Here is an 18017-nt window from a genome sequence, read left to right on the forward strand (position 1 = left end):
AAGGACCAAATCTATCAAGGAGTCACATGTCACATGGCAGCACAATGACAGCGCCTGGAGGTGGCCTCAGGTAAGGAGACCATATAGTTGCTGAATGACACAGCCTGGAGCTGGCAGCAGCTTGAGTAGACACTAGGGCTTCACAATCCCTAAGATTAAAAGATGAATTTTGAAATTTAAATTGAAGATTTATGGTAGCTATTGCTACCATAAAAAATTTTAGGTCCAGGCCCAGCAGCATCAGTAAACCATATATTGGCTGAATGACACAGCCTGAAGGTGGCTGAAGCATGAGGAGACCATATAGTGGCTTAATAATGACACAGCCTGGAGTTGGCTGAAGCATGAGGAGATCATATAGTGGCTGAATGGTACAGCCTGGAGTTTGTGGTAGAATGAAGAGACCATATAGTGGTTGAATGGCACAGCCTGTAGAAGGCTGAAGCATGAGGAGACCATATAGTGGCTGAATGGCACAGCCTGGAGTTGGCGGCAGATGAGGAGACAATAGGGCCTCACAATCTCTAAGAATAAAAGATGAATTTTGAAATTTCCATTGAAGATGTATGGTACCTAGTGCTACCATAAATATATATAGGTAATGTCCTAGGCCCAGCAGCATCACTAAAGCATGTACTTGCTGAATGACACAGACTAGAGCTGGCAGCAGCATGAGTACACAAGAGGACTTCAGAACTCCGAACATTAAATGATGAATTTTGACATTTACATTGAAGATGTATAGTACCTAGTGCTACCATAAACATATATAGGTAGGGGGTGTGGCTTGACACGCATGGCGAAGGACACATAACCTGTGAGCTCCGCTTGTCTCCAACTGTTTAGCGGCACAAACCCAGTAGCTATACCCGATCCTGCTATCATCTCCCGCATCGGCTGTACCATGGCGCGGACCAAGAAAGGCAAGAAAAGCCCGCTTAAGCACACACAGTTTTTCCCGGCAGCAGACTCCCAATGGACGTGGGAACATCTCGGGACGGAGGCGGCTCACCTACCGCTCTGGGCCCCACCGTGGAGTGTCTCCCCGAGCTCTGCTGGCTCGTTTTCGGCTGGTTCCCCTCGCCACTCTCCTCCGGTTTCTCCTGTGGATGCCGCTCCCTAACTCTCCAGCATACCTCTTCACTGGCAAGAGGGCCTCCCGCCGGCTTGTCCCCGGCACTTACCGAGGCCGCACTGATGGCTGTAGCAGCGGACCTAACCTCCACTATACAAAAGGAGATTAGGGCGGCGGTATCGAGCCTGCAAGCAAGAGATTCACTCCCTTGGCTCCCGCACTGGCCATGTGGAGAACAAGATGGGGGAACTCACCTCGGCCCATAACTCCGTGGTGGACAAAGTTAACCTCCTCGAGGATGAAATTGCAGCGCTCAAATCCAAGATGGCCGATTTGGAGGACCGTTCCTGGAGGAACAACCTCCACATTCGGGGAATCCCGGAGGACGTTAAAACAGAGGACTTAGTGGGGTTTGTGACAGATTACTTCGCAGTGCTCTTACCATCAGCATCTTCGCATGACCTCCTCCTAGACCGGGTGCATTGGCTTCCCAATCCGAAAGCGGTGTCACAAGCCTCACCTAGAGATGTCATCATGCGGGTGCATTTTTCACACAAAAGAGAATATCATCTACCGGACAGATTCTCGTCCCTATCCATCTTCGCTGATCTCTCAGCGGCCACCAAGGCCAGAAGACGGGAGTTTGCTAAGGGCACCGGTATTCTCAGAGCTAACGGAATTCCCTACAAATGGGATTTCCCCACTAAAATCGTTGCAATGGCTCTAAACATGTGGCAGTTACCCCGGAGCATCTGATGGCGCTTTGCTCCACCTGGCACCTACCTACTTCTCCACCCTTGGACCTGGGGGTCCCCACTCACCCTCCATGGAAAGTCTCGGCGGACTGGACTGTGGTACAGTATGGGAAGCGCAAATCTAGTTAATTTTTGGGTTATTTTCAGGGCATAGTTGGTGTATTGCAGGAATGGCACATGTTTGATATAGGACTGTTCTCTCCTTTATCCCCCCATCCGTGGCTCTCTCCAAGAGTCATTGGCTTATTTGCACTACCTTTTTTCCTCTCATTTGGTGTCCTGTTGACACTCCTGTGTTTTTTATGTGTTACCTTTATGTGTTGTGTCTCATCCCTCCAGTATTTCAGGTGTGTGGTACTTTATTTAACTGTGTTATGGTCATTCCCCCCCCCCCACCACCACCATGATGATACAACTAGCTTCTCTCAATGTTCAGCGCCTAAACTCTCCTTACAAAAGGTCTATGGTTTGGGCTGAAGCCAAACGCTTGCAGGCGGATGTACTCTGTCTGCAAGAAATGCATTTGACGGAGACGGACTCGGTCCGGCTCTGCCATAAAAACTTTCCACATATTTTCTTTTCTCACGCACACCAGAAAAAGAGAGGTGTTGTGTTGGCTGTTAGGGATACTATTGTCCTTTCAGATGTGGTGGTGGAGGCAGAAAGCGGCGGCAGGTTCTTAATTGTTCATTGCTCTGTTAACTCTGTTAAATATACCATTGTAGTACTCTATGCCCCCAACGCACGGCAGCATGCCTTCATCAAACGTGTCCTGTCTGGGGTGGCGAGATCTTCCCCTGCTGAACGACTGATCATGGTGGGCAACTTCAACTCAACTCTATGGCCATCTATGGATTCCACTTCCCTATCTCACACGTCTGAGCCCACTCCCATCTTTAGAACCATCTCTGACCGAGACCTATATGACATATGGAGGATACCACATGCTAGCGAGACTTTTCGTTCCTACATCTCATATCCAAATCCCACATACATATGATCACCTGGTCGGACCATTCACCAGTGACTATTACAATAGAGGAGAATTCCCCTGCACAACAGTCCCGCTTGTGGAGATCTAGCCCCTACGTTCTCCAACATCCCACATATCAATCTAGTCTGCACACTAACATGGAATCCTTTTTCTCTCTCAACAAAGGTTCAGTGGCTTCTGATGTGGTTCTGTGGTGTGCGTTCAAAGCCACTATTAGAGGCGTTCTCATCAGCCAGTCTGCTCATCACAACAAACAAATTAGAGCCAAAAGATTGTCGTTGCAAATGGATGCACCAGCCTACACAGCCAGAATAAATTATCTTACTTCCCTTGCCTACAAGCACGCATTTCAGCAGTGACCTCTGAATTACACTCCCTAGATTTGCACAAATCTGATCTGGCGCTTCGGCGCATGCAACTCCACTCATACTGGTTTGCTAACAAGCCAGGAAGGATTTTAGCCAGGCAGATCAAAGTGCAGGCAGCAAAGAGTCGCATTTCCATACATGTCCCTACCTGACGGCACGAAGGTCTTTGACCCCCGGTCCATTGCCAATGACTTTGCTTCTAATTATGCTTTCCTCTACAATCTCTCCTCTGCTGCGGACTCTCCCACTCCTGCCCCTCTTTCTATATCCTCCTTCCATTCTTCTGTCAACCTGCCCTCCCTCACCTCGGAGGCACTGTCCTCCCTCTCTTTGCCCTTCTCTCCCTCAGAGGTTTTTGACGCAATCAGATTGTTGAAAGGGGCCAAATTTTCCGGCGCTGACGGCTTGGTGAACGAGTTCTACAAGCTACATGCAGATTTTCTAGCCCCCCACCTCGCTGATCTGTTAAATGACATGGCGCAGTCGGGTCGTGTTCCATCAGAGAGCCAACAACAAACAAATTAGAGCCAAAAGATTGTTGTTGCAAATGGATCTCGCCAGCCTACACAGCCAGAATAAATTATCTTACTCCCCTTGCCTACAAGCACGCATTTCAGCAGTGACCTCTGAATTACGCTCCCTAGATTTGCACAAATCTGATCTGGCGCTTCGGCGCATGCAACTCCACTCATACTGGTTTGCTAACAAGCCAGGAAGGATTTTAGCCAGGCAGATCAAAGTGCGGGCAGCAAAGAGTTGCATTCCCTACATGTCCCTACCTGACGGCGCGAAGGTCTTTGACCCCCGGTCCATTGCCAATGACTTTGCTTCTTATTATGCTTTCCTCTACAATCTCTCCTCTGCTGCGGACTCTCCCACTCCTGCCCCTCTTTCTATATCCTCCTTCCATTCCATTCGGAAGCACTGTCCTCCCTCTCTTTGCCCTTCTCTCCCTCAGAGATTTTTGACGCAATCAGATTGTTGAAAGGGGCCAAATTTCCCGGCGCTGACGGCTTGGTGAACGAGTTCTACAAGCTACATGCAGATCTTCTAGCCCCCCACCTCGCTGATCTGTTATATGACATGGCGCAGTCGGGTCGAGTTCCATCAGAGATACTTGAAGCGGTGATTATTACCCTCCCCAAGCCAGGGAAACAACCTACTTCGCCTCCAAATTTTAGACCCATCTCACTCTTAAATTGTGATCTCAAATTATACTCCAAACTGTGGGTAAACCGCATCTCTGGTGGGGGTTTGTCAAGGGTCGTCAATCTTCAGACGGCACGAGATGGTTCCTCAACATCATTGCCGGCGCTGTACATGTCCCCGTCAGCTAAAGTCTTCACATCTGGTGCCCTGTCCTCCCCTTTCATGACAACTAATGGGACGAGGCAGGGGTGTCCCCTGCCCCCTATCCTATTCACCCTGATTATGGAACCCTTTGCAGAACGTCTCAGACGTGAGGATGGCATCAAAGGGGTCAAAGTAGGCGATGAAGAGCACAAAATTGGGCTCTTCGCGGATGGCGTTCTGATTGCGTTGACTTCCCCTGTACAATCCTTACCTAAAGTCCTAGACCTCATTTCACTTTTCAGCGCTGCTAGTTTTTAAAAACGTAATACCTCTAAATCTGTTAGTCTAAAGTCCTTTCCCTCCTGCTTGAGCAGCGTAATGTTTCCATTTTGAAGTCCTCATAACCCCTTCAATGGGCCTCACTTACCTTGGTGTGTTTCTTACATCGTCCCTTTCTAAACTTGTTTCCTCTAATCTCTCCTCTTTAACTTCTTGCCTCTCCCAGGACATTAAACATTTCTCCCTCACCCAGCTCTCGTGGTTTGGTCGCATTGCCGTAACTAACATTTTTCTCCTCCCTAGTATTTTGTATCTATTTTGCAACCTACCTGTAAAGATCCCTGTAGCAGCTATCAAATGACTCCAATCATTGCTCATGCATTTTATTTGGCAAGGAGGTAGGGCAAGAATTGACGCCAGACTATTGTTCTTGCCGACTAAATTGGGGGCTTGGGGTGCTCGGACCTTCTCAATTATTATAGATCGACTCACCTGGTGGGCCTTAAGCAATGGTGGATGAATGATACAGATGTCCGATGGTTGCCCATGGAGGCTGCTTTTGCCGGGGTGCTGTCCCTACTCCATTTATTATGGAAAGTAGCCATCCTCAAATCTCCAACATCCTCTCCCAGCCCTACTATCTCTGCTAGCCTGGATATCTGGCTTTTTGCTCTGTCTTCCAAACTCCTCTCCCCCTGCTCCTTTGCTTCCACTCCTTTCTCTACTATGCAAACTCTACTCCCACATATAGACTTTTCCAATTGGCGGGCTGGGGACATCACATGTTTAGGGGACATTAGTTCCCAGTCCTATCTGCTCCCTTTCTCATCTATTACCTCAACATTGTCAATCCCACACAGGGACTTCTACAAATTCTTGCAGCTTAGGCATTTCGTCTCATCACATACATGGCCTTCAAGTGGGGGAAACCCGCTGTATATTGCATATTTCCCTAATAAAGCTGGGACTTTGGGGGGTGTCTTGATGGCTTATAGACACTTACAACTACTTCTTGCCCCAGAGGTTCATTCCTTCCAAACTATGTGGGAAAAAGATTTAGGTGTGGAAATTCCTGAAGATCAGTGGTTGTCTTTGTATTCCTTGCCATTTAAACTCTCAAAATGCACTAATCATGTGGAGTCAGCTCGTAAGCTCATATATAGATGGTACTACACTCCGGAACGTCTGTCTAAAATATATCCACTATCTGATTCTACATGCTGGAGGTACTGTGAACAAGTGGGGACCTTCCTTCACGCTCTAACCCTATTCTGGACCAGAGTGCTTCATCTGCTTCATGACGTCCTGGACGTTCATATTCCCTGGGGCCCGGATATGGCTCTATTGTCCTTGCATGTGATGGACTTGCCTGGAAATTGTAAGACGATTGCCTTTCAAATTCTTACAGCAGCCCGTACAATTGCTTCCTAGTGGAAATCTAAGGGAGCCCCGGACTTTGCTCAATTGTTTTCCAAAGTCAACTTCCCATGCACGATGGAAAGGCTCATGTCCCACAGAATGGGCAAGGAACTGGACTTTCACAAAAAATGGGACAAATGGTTGAGGTCTGATGCATACCGTCATTCTTCTAGTGTAGTGGACACTTGAGTTACTCTCATTTTCTTTATGATTTCTGATCCTGTTTTAAACCCTTTCTAGTGCGATTGTTGGTAGCCCTGGGCTCCCGGGGTTGTCTATGTAGGATAGCCCTTGTAGTCACTGGGAGCATCAGTATTGGATCATGCCTCCACCTTTACTGTGGTTCCTGTTGAATCGGTCTTTAGGATGTGCCTTCCCCCTTTCCCCTTCTTTCCTCTAAATCTTTCCCTTGTCTGTTTTCCCATATTGTTCCTTGCCTCCAACCCCTTCATCCTCACCCATTCGTTCATTATGCTTTGTTTTTTGTGTATTTTATGTGGATAGTTCATGTCGCATTAACTGGTCTTTATATACTTGTAAAACTATTTCTAAATCAAGTTTTAAAAAAATACACATATAGGTAATGTCCCAGGCCCAGCAGCATCACTAACCCATGTAGTTGCTGAATGACACAGACTTGAGCTGGCTTAAGCATCAGTAAGCCATATATTGGACATTTTACTTCCGTTTGTTGCCAATTTTTAAATGGAAAAAATAGTGCATTCCATGTTTTTTTTTGTTCATTTAAAAACAGAATAAAGGCTGTTGAACAGATACAATCTGATGTAAACTGATACAAATAAAGATCTATTGAGATCAATAGGGATTTAAATGTATCAGTTCATTTCTGTTCCCCAAAAGAAACACAAAATGGAAATTAGGAGGAGAAGCCAAAGCCAATATAGGTGTGAACCCAGCCTAAGCCTGTTGCTGATTTGAGCTAGACTCTAATGTACATTAACATTTTGTTATCTTAAATGATTCACTGCACTGCCACATAAAAGGTTTTCTTTAACCTCTTAGGGACCATTTTTACCTTAAAGGGGTATGCCGGGCAAAAACATCTTATCCCCTATCCAAAGGATAGGGGATATGATGTCTGATCGCAGGGGGCCTGCTGCTGGGACCCCTGCAATTTCCCTGCAGCACCCGCATTCTATGCGGGGCTGCGTCTCCAGTTTCATAACCTCCGGGTTTACGGGACTGGGGACGTGACATCACGCCACGCCCCCTCCATTCATGTCTATGGGAGGCGGCGTGATGGCCGTCACTCCCCCTCCCATAGACATGAATGGAGGGGGCGTGGCGTGATGTCACGTCCCCAGTCCCAGAAATCCCCCGTGATCTTGCACACGGCACCTCTTTTATAATCAGTCCCCGGAGTGTGTTCGCTCCGGGTCTGATTACAGGCGACCACAGGGCCGACGGTGTGTCACGTCACGCCTCCGCCCCCTGTGTGACGTCATGCTCCGCCCCTCAATGCAAGCCTATGGGAGGGGGCGTGACAGCTATCACGCCCCCTCCCATAATTAACTGTTGCCACAAAGTTAAGCAGATTTGTAAATGACTTCTACAGTAACCCCCCCCCCCCCCCCGGGGCCATCGCATGTTGGGGGGTTACTGTAGAAATAATTTACAAATCTGCTTAACTTTCTGGCAACAGTTAATAAAAAAAAATGTTTTTCATGGGAGTACCCCTTTAAGCCCAGTGAAAGGAACTTGCTGGATGGTCAAACCCAAAGCTTGTGGTAAATCCTGTGACAAAAAGATGGTAAGATCCTTTCCTCTAATCGTCTTGAAGATTAACACAGATCTAACATTACTCCTGTTACTTCAAGGACATGGCTAGCCATGAGGACCACAAATAAAGGCAGTTGGTAGGATGGTGAGCTAAATCTGGGCCATGTTTAGTTTGGTTCCTGGAGCCCTGGACAATCTGGGATTCTTTTCATTAATAGGCACTAATGGGTAATGAGGAGAGTGCCGTAAAGATTAGTGTGTGTGATTTCTTATGAGTTTTAAACAGTACTTGTAAAAGTGAGATATTTTACATATAGACTAGACCATAAAGACAATAATTCATAGTAGAGCATGAATGACCTATAAGTCTTTACATGTCTTTATGGTGCTTTCCTCAAGGAGAAACATTACCCCTTTGGTCCTACAAGAATAGGCCTAATTGCAACCAGCCAGCACCCTGCTCTGACTAGTGGCTAAAACCCTGAAACCGCTGTCTAGAGATGAGTAACTTTACGTTCTGGATAGTTTCTGGCATGGTCTATTAGAGGGGTACTCCACTAGAAAAAAAATTAATCCACAGGTGCCAGAAAGTTAAACAGATTTGTAAATTACTTTTATTTAAAAATCTTAATCCTTTCAGCACATATCAGCTGCTGTATAAAATCAGAGGAAGTTATTTTCTTTTTGAATTTCCTTTCTCTCTGACCACAGTGCTCTCTGCTGACACCTCTGTCCATGTCAGGAACTGTCCAGAGCAGGAGCAAATCCCCATAGCAAACCTATCCTGCTCTGGACAGTTCCTGACATGGACAGAGGTGTCAGCAGAGAGCCCCGTGGTCAGACAGAAAGGAAATTCAAAAAGAAAAGAACGTCCTCTTAAGCATACAGCAGCTGATAAGTACTGGAAGGCATAAGATTTTTAAATAAAAGTAATCCTTACAAATCTGTTTTATTTTCTGGCACCAGTTGATTAAAAAAAAAAAAAAGTTTTCCAGTGGAGTACCCCCTTTAAATCTCCAGTCATGTTCTAAGGCTTCTCATAGGAACTGAATAAATCAAACACTGACTTGAAGAGAAAGCTACATCCAAAAGGAAGCATCAGAAAGCAACTTTGCAGAACCCTTGCTAAAGAAAGAACCTAAAAGATTGGTGTGCCTGTCGGCACAATGTCCCACCTGTGGATGTGAAAAAAATGTCATATGTATTTGGTGTATTATTACAGGTATTTAGCTAATATTGTTAGTTATTAAAGGTGCTCTGCAGCCTATGATTTAGATTTGGTATACTTTTTTCCTTTGTTGACCTAGATTTGCTACGTTCTGTCCATATAACACTTTTTTTTGTGTTCTCACTGTATAAACTGTGTCCCCAACAATTCCATTTCCATGGAAACACCATAGACAAAGACCATTCCTGTGAAGTTGTCAATGAAAATCTCTTAAATTCTATTTACTTTTCCAACAATGAAACCACTAACCGCTGTCATTTCTTTGAGAAGGGGATTAATCTTGGAGGTTTCCCAATGTTTCTTTCAAAGAGGGATCAGATGATGTGCTTTATTTAATGTTCTGTGTAATTATTGCCTGGTAGATGACTTTAGTAGTAGAGGAGTTAGTCAGTAAGGGGGGGATAGGTTCTGTGAGGTAGTATGGTTTAAGTGCATTGTAAATTTCAATCCGATATCAAGAGGTTTTGCTTTCCTTTCAGTGCCGTAGGCTAGGTTCAAACAGTGTACAATTCTGGCAAATTAAGTGTATTGTTTAAGTTTCCAATTCTGGGAAAATCGGCGTTTAAACCATGCTAAAACTTTAATGCCATGTGACCCCAGGCTTAAACAGCAATAATAAATAATTATATATACCGTATATACTCAAGTATAAGCCGTCCCGAATATAAGCCGAGGCCCCTAATTTCACCCCAAAATCCCAGGAAAAGTTATTGACTCGAGTATAAGCCTTGGGTGGGAAATACATCATCCCCCCTGTCATCATCCAGACCCCCGTCATTAACACCCTCATCATCATCACCCTGTCATCATTCCCCCTTCATCATCACCGCCTGTCATCATCCCCCACCCCCCCTTCATCATCCCCTTGTTATCATCCCCTTGTCATCATCCCACACCCCCCCTTCATCATCCCCTTGTCATCATCCCCTTGTTATCATCCCCACCCCCCTTCATCATCCCCTTGTCATCATCCCCTTGTCATCATCCCCTTGTCATCATCCCCACCCCCTTCATCATCCCCTTGTCATCATCCCCTTGTCATCATCCCCTTGTCATCATCCCCACCCCCCTTCATCATCCTCTTGTCATCATCCCACCCCCCTTCATCATCCCACACCCCCCTTCATCATCCCCTTGTCATAATCCCACCCCCCTTCATCATCCCCTTGTCATCATCCCACGCCCCCCTTCATCATCCCCCTGTCATCATCCCATACCCCCCACCCTTCATCATGCCCTTGTCATAATCCCACACACCCCCTTCATCATCCCCTTGTCATCATCCCACACCCCCCCTTCATCATCCCCTTGTCATCATCCCACACACCCCCCTTCATCATCCCCTTGTCATCATCACCACATGTCATATGCCCCCCCCCCCTTTCATCATCACCGCTTGTCAATGTCGGATACAGTGGTCTTCAACCTGCGGTCCTCCAGAAGTTTCAAAACTACAACTCCCAGCAAGCCCGGGCAGCCATCGGCTGTCCGGGCTTGCTGGGAATTGTAGTTTTGAAACCTCTGGAGGTCCGCAGGTTGAAGACCACTGCGGCCTTCGACATCATCCAGCCCCCTCTCACCCCCTTTAGTTCTGTACTCACCTCCGCTTGGCGGGACGTTAGGGTGCGCTGGTCCGGTGATGCAGGACTGTCCGGTGGGGAGGTCGTCCGGTGGGATAGTCGTTCCGGGCTGCCATCTTCACGGGGGGCCTCTTCTCCGCGATTCGAGCTCGGAATAGAGGCGTTGCCTTGACGATGACGCAGAGGGACGTTGGTAATGAACGTCCCTCTGCGTCGTCGTCAAGGCAACGTGACTATTCCGATGTCGGGCCCGAAGCGCGGAGAAGAGGCCCCCCGGTGAAGATGGCAGCCCAGAACGACTATCCCACCGGACGACCTCCCCACCGGACAGTCCTGCAGCACCGGACCAGCGCACCCTAACGTCCCACCGAGCGGAGGTGAGTACAGAACTAAAGGGGGGGAGGGGGGGGGCTGGATGATGTCGAAGGCCGCAGTGGTCTTCAACCTGCGGACCTCCAGAGGTTTCAAAACTACAACTCCCAGCAAGCCCGGACAACCGATGGCTGCCCGGGCTTGCTGGGAGTTGTAGTTTTGAAACCTCTGGAGGTCCGCAGGTTGAAGACCACTGAGGGCGGAGAGTTCACTCGAGTATAAGCTGAGGGGGGGGGTTTCAGCACGAAAAATCGTGCTGAAAAACTCGGCTTATACTCGAGTATATACTGTAGTTGAACCTTTAAATAACAATAGGAAAACAAAATGCTTGTATGTTTTTTTTTATTCCAATACAATTGGCCTTAGTAGAAGTGTAAGGCTATGTTCACATCAGATAATTTTTCAAAATTCTATTCAGAAATTTTATTCAGCAAAGCTTGCTGAACAGAATTGTGTAATGCCACTAGAATTCTCAGAACACAGAATTCCACCAAAATTCAAGCCCCATTGACTTCAATGGGATTCCACTGCAGAATTCCGCAAAATATAAGTGGAAATGCTGCTGTCTGAATGAGACTGCGGAAATCAGTAGACATTATATTATGCAGCAGAATTTCCAGCGGAATTCTTCCTCTCTCCTTCATGGGAACAGGGACTGGAAGGAGAGAAATGTTTGCATGTGCAGCTCTGTTGAAAATTTCAATATTATATAACTGTAGGAAATATAAAAAATTAAACAACAAATTAATTAGGCTATGTTCACACATAGTATAATAAATAGCAAAATACATCCCTAAAACAGGAATAAAAAAAAGTACATTTTTTATCTAATTATGTGCAGGGATTCTGTAATATCTTTTATTGTTTATTTTTTTGACTTTTCGTGTTCCATTTTTCCTGGTAATGCAATGAAAAATCAAATACCAACCTAAACTTGAAATTTCTAAATCAAGGCCAGGGTGCAATGCCGGAGATTGCAGGGGGTCCTAGCAGTTGGACCCCCCGTGATCAGACACGGATCCCCTATCCTTTGGGTCTTCAGTACTATATCCATATGTCAGTTACCTGGATAACTGTAAATTGAGTTGAGTTCATGCTATCATGATCTAACTTTTTAAATGCTTTCAAGTATTTTTTTATACTTTTATTTTGAAATTTCAGAGTCACAAGTCTAGTAACTTGGTACGAGAAAAAATTTGTGGGCCAAATTGCCGATTTTTGCATGATAAATACCCACTGTTTTACTATATTAAACTGATTTCATATGAACTGGAGCTATATGATGGAATGTGCTTTCTCAATTCTATGCATTGATCTCTGTTAATCGCTGTTCTTTCAGAAATTCTTGTAGGCTGCACATGAATGAACAATGAGCAGTTTATTCTGTAGTATAATTGTGTTTAGAAGACAAAACTTCATATCACATTTTCAATTGCTGACCAAACCAGTGTTATATCTTATGAAAATAGATAGAAAATGTGATTTTCATTCCTGCTAATGTATCTACAATGCATTATAAAAAGGAGTAGTTTATACTTCTCTGCCAATAGCCTGACGAGTAATTAACAAAAGCTTCCAAAAATACCCAAATGCCCAAATTACATTTTCTACAAAGGGTTTCAAATCTGACCTTGAACCACTTAAGTGGATGAACATTCTTAGTTAACATTCTGAAGATAATTATGTTATGACCTTAATACGTGAACCGCATTATAATAGCCATATTAACTTCAAAGAGTGTCTAAAGTCGTTACAAATGTTGGAATTATAGAGCTGCAGTATTGTAAGCACTATTAGTATTCATGTGTTGGAAAAAAAATTTTTTTTTAAATAGCAGACATTGGTGTAACAGATAGCCCCTTTACAGGGTTTGATAAACAGAAGACATGAAAAACATGCATCACAGAAACATCAGAACTGTTCCCTGTCTAAAATGTAACTTTTAATGGTATGCAAGAACAAAAAGAATAACAAACAATAGGTAATTAACATACATTTTTTGTGAAACGCTGGATTTGGGAAGCACCTATGTGAGAAAAAAATAGTCAAACAAATCTCCACAAACCATGAAAAGTCAAAATGTCTTGCTAGCTTAAATTAAATTTAAGTAGGAGCGAGACACCATGGACTGTTCTAGTATTCACACAATGGTAGTGCTGAAAATAATGTTATCATTATTCTAGCTCTACATAGGCTATATAGATGTTTAGAGAGCCTATGTAAGTAACTAGAGCAGTGGTTCTTAACCTGGGTTCGGTGAGTCAGTCTCAGGGGTTCGGCGGGGGAGGCCCGCCAGGTGTTTTTGCCTCGGCACATCCCTGTGTTCCGAAAGATGCTAGCGCACGCAGGGACGTCACTCACGTCCCATGCGTGCGCCCATGGCAACGGAGCGCGGAGGAGCGGAGAAGAAGCAAGAAGGACGCACGCTGGCAGTTGGTAAGTGTTTACCAGCGGTGCGTCAGCTGCTATGGCCAGACCTGAGGAGTGGTGGTCGGAACACTGAAGTGGGGCAGTACACAGGCATACAGCCTCCACCCATACTGTATGGCTGGAGGCTGTATGTCTGTGGGGGAACATACTGCACCTAATGTGGGGGGAACTATACTGCCAACGTAATGTGGGGGACTATACTGCCAGCCTAATGTGGGGGAACATACTGCCAGCCTAATGTGTGGGACTATATTGCACCTAATGTGGGGAACATACTGCCAGCCTAATGTGGGGGACTATATTGCACCTAATGTGGGGGAACATACTGCCAGCCTAATGTGGCGGACTATGTTGCACCTAATGTGGGGGGACTATATTGCACCTAATGTGGGGGAACATACTGCCAGTTTAATGTGGGGGACTATATTGCAACTAATGTGGGGGGACTATATTGCACCTAATGTGGGGGAACATACTGCCAGCCTAATGTTGGGGACTATATTGCACCTAATCTGGGGGAACATACTGCCAGCTTAATGTGGGGGAGTATATTGCACCTAATTTGGGGGAACATACTGCCAGCCCAATGTGGGGGAACACTGCTTGCCTTATGTGGGTGAACTCTGTCTACCTAATGTGGGGGAACACTGCCAGCCTAATGTGGGGGGAACACTGCCTGCCTAATGTGGGGGAACACTGTCTGCCTAATGTGGGGGGAACACTGTCTGCCTAATGTGGGGGGAACACTGCCTGCCTAATGTGGGGGAACACTGCCTGCCTAACGTGGGGGAACACAACCTGCCTAATGTGGGGGAACACTGCTTACCTAATGTGGGGGAACACTGCCTGCCTAATGTGGGGGAACTCTGTCTGCCTAATGTGGGGAACACTGCCTGTCTAATGTGAGGGAACACTGCCTGCCTAATGTGGGGGAACACTGCCATTGTTGTGAAAATGACATGAGAGTGGCACTTGCCAAGGTAAAGCCACGCATTTCTGAACTATTCTCTGAAAGACAACAGCAGAAGTCACACTGATTTGCATGAAGTATTCATTATGTTTTTGTGTGAAAATCATGTTTTCATGCTTTTGTTCTTGGTTCTTAATGGTTTTGTTCATTTTGTGCACCTATGTATAAATATATACTTAAATATCATATTTTATGTTTCCAATTAAGAGGGGTTCGGTGAATGTGCATATGAAACTGGTGGGGTTCAGTACCTCCAACAAGGTAAAGAACCACTGATCAAGAGAGTACACAAAATAGGCATAGATGGGGTACTCAGTGTATGCAGGCATGAATTTGTGGACAGGATCTTACTAAGAGGGCCCTGAGACGCCATGCCTGTCTCTCAAAATCCTGCCTAGCACCACAAGATCACCGCCCTAATAAGGGTGATCCCTCATTGATATGCCTGTAAATCCTTAAGTACAGGGATAACTAGGATAACTATATAACTAGGGTAAAGATAAAAATTGCCAAGATGTATTGTGTGTGTTCAAAACGGAGTGCTATCGTGCACACGAACAGTGAGATCACCCATACCCATAGCTATGTGCCCATAGTGGAACACAGAGACGCATGTGCACCATAGATAATGAGTGTAGTGTTACCAGAGCTTGGACAAGGCATCTGGCTGTGATGCAAGCTTACGCGTGCATTCATCTTTATACAGAGAAACCTGTGCACTGCCTGACCCCAAGAGAAATACAAAAATAAAGATATCAACATTAAAGGGGTACTCTTGTGGAAACCTATTTTTTTATTTTTTTTTATCAACTGGTGCCGGAAAGTTAAACAGATTTGTAAATTAAATGATAGGAAATATTGAGACTCAAGGTCTGTAGTGATTTTACACACTTATTTATTAAATGATAATTGATGAATGATACATGTCACACTGATAGTCCTGGGATCACAGGGCCCTTGTGAATCTGCAGGTTCAGAATGATTAAAATAATATTTAATTAAAATATAAATAGTAATAAAACCAGACCACTGTAGATAAATAAATGAATAGATAAATAGATGAAATAAACAGCTTTTACTCAATGTTGATTAATAATTCTATCAAGGCAGCTAATCACTGTAATGCTGCCGATATATATCCGTTGAAGCGCTGTGACAGTCAAAGGAGATATCTGTATATCTGTATGCCAATAAAATCACAGTCTTTGGCAATGCAACAATGTAACAGTTCAGGGGATAATTATATATCCATATCCTATGCCAATAGAATCACTGATGGAGCAATGCAACAGTGTAACAGTTCAGGAGATAGTTATGTATCCATATATCAAAAACTCAATAGGCAGTAGTGATCTTCTGTGGACACTTTCACTTATCAGTGCAGTGCCGCTGAGTTCAACAATGATTGCAGGCAAATCTTTAGACTATGCGCATAGTATAATGTAACAGGATCGCTCACCAGTCTGGATGTCAGTTGGAGATATTATAGTTACAACTTCTTGTGATGCTGGAAGCGATGTTCAGCAGCCATCCTGTGCCCAGTCTCTGGCAGGAGAGCGCACCGCTGGAGTCTCGGCCAACTCCTATTGAAGCGGGGCTTCTGAATGGTGATCAGCGTTCTTGGGGGCTGCAGCGCTTCTACAGGCACGTAGTCACAGTGGCGTCTTCGTGGTTAGGGAGCGCGCTCAAGTTCTCAAGCCGCGCACTCACAGGATGATTGACAGGTCATTGCAAAGTGATGGAGTGCGATTCCTATTGACTGTATGTACTGATAGTATTACAGGTGGTCTTATGGTTATCTCAGGGGGGGTCGCTGGACGCGTTTCAGGACCCACTAGGTCCTTTTTTCAGCAGCTAATTTTATATGTCCTGGGGGTCCGAGGTCGCTCTTTATATACGATTGAACTCCACCCCTACCAATAATGATGTCACAATTTGTCAACATTATAGTACATGTAGTTTTGTGAATGGCAATACTCTAAATAAGGAAACCTTTACCATATAACTATTCTTACATGGTTTTCTCGAGCACCTTATCTTTCAACTATGAATATGATATATAAATAATAAGAAATATAATAAGAAAGATAAATACCATGTTAACATAAAATTATACTATCATAGGGATACCATATTAAAAATACTAAAAATACTAAAAATATTCTCCTACTTTACCTGTCAATCATCCTGTGAGCGCACGGCTTGAGAACTCGAGCGCTCTCCCTAACCACGAGTACGGCACTGTGACTACGTGCCTGTAGAAGCGCTGCAGCCCCGGAGAACGCTGCCCACCATTCAGAAGCCCCGCTTCAATAGGAGTCGGCCAAGACTCCAGCAGTGCGCTCTCCTGTCAGAAAGCGTGCACAGGAGGGCCGCGGAACATCGCTTCCAGCATCACAAGAAGTTGTAACTATAATATCTCCAACTGACATCCAGACTGGTGAGCGATCCTGTTACATTATACTATGCGCATAGTCTAAAGATTTGCCTGCAATCATTGTTGAACTCAGCGGCACTGCACTGATAAGTGAAAGTGTCCACAGGAGATCGCTACTGCCTATTGAGTTTTTGATATATGGATATTTAACTATCTCCTGAACTGTTACACTGTTGCATTGCTCCATCAGTGATTCTATTGGCATAGGATATGGATATATAATTACCCCCTGAATTGTTACATTGTTGCATTGCCAAAGACTGTGATTTTATTGGCATACAGATATACAGATATCTCCTTTGACTGTCACAGCGCTTCAACGGATATATATTGGCAGCATTACAGTGATTAGCTGCCTTGATAGAACTATTAATCAACATTGAGTAAAAGCAGTTTATTTCATCTATTTATCTATGCATTTATTCATCTACAGTGGTCTGGTTTTATTACTATTTATATTTTAATTAAATATTATTTTAATCATTCTGAACCTGCGAATTCACAAGGGCCCTGTGATCCCAGGACTATCAGTGTGACATGTATTATTCATCAATTATCATTTAATAAATAAGTGTGTACAATATCTACAGACCTTGAGCCTCAATATTTCTTATCATTTAGTAGTCTTTACAGACACCTTAAGTACAGGTGTCAGATTGAGTAGCTCGGGTCATCTTTGCAAAACTTCCCGCAGGAGCCTCTCCATTTTTTCTAAGATTTGTAAATTACTTCTATTAAAAATTCTTAATCCTTCCAGTACTTTTTAGGGGCTGTATACTACAGAGGAAATGTTTTTCTTTTTGGATTTCCCTTATGTCATGACCAAAGTGCCCTCTGCTGACCTCTGCTGTCCATTTTATGAACAATCCAGAGCAGCATATGTTTGCTATGAGGATTTTTTCCTGCTCTGGACAGTTCCTAAAATGGACAGCAGAGGTCAGCAGAGAGCACTGTGGTCGTGACCAAGAGAAATCCAAAAAGAAAAACATCTTCTCTGTAGTATACAGCTCCTAAAAAGGACTGGAAGGATTAAGATTTTTTAATAGAAGTAATTTACAAATCTGTTTAACTTTCTGG

At 44.7% G+C, this 18017-nt stretch overlaps 1 protein-coding gene across 1 annotated transcript in view; it reads left to right on the plus strand.

Annotated features, from left to right (window-relative positions):
• Positions 1-18017, plus strand: part of ADAMTS16 (ADAM metallopeptidase with thrombospondin type 1 motif 16) — a 263619-nt gene that overhangs the window by 20072 nt on the left and 225530 nt on the right. The window lies entirely within an intron of this gene.

Source organism: Hyla sarda, chromosome 5 (assembly GCF_029499605.1).
Source record: "Hyla sarda isolate aHylSar1 chromosome 5, aHylSar1.hap1, whole genome shotgun sequence".
Classification (NCBI taxonomy): Eukaryota; Metazoa; Chordata; class Amphibia; order Anura; family Hylidae; genus Hyla; species Hyla sarda.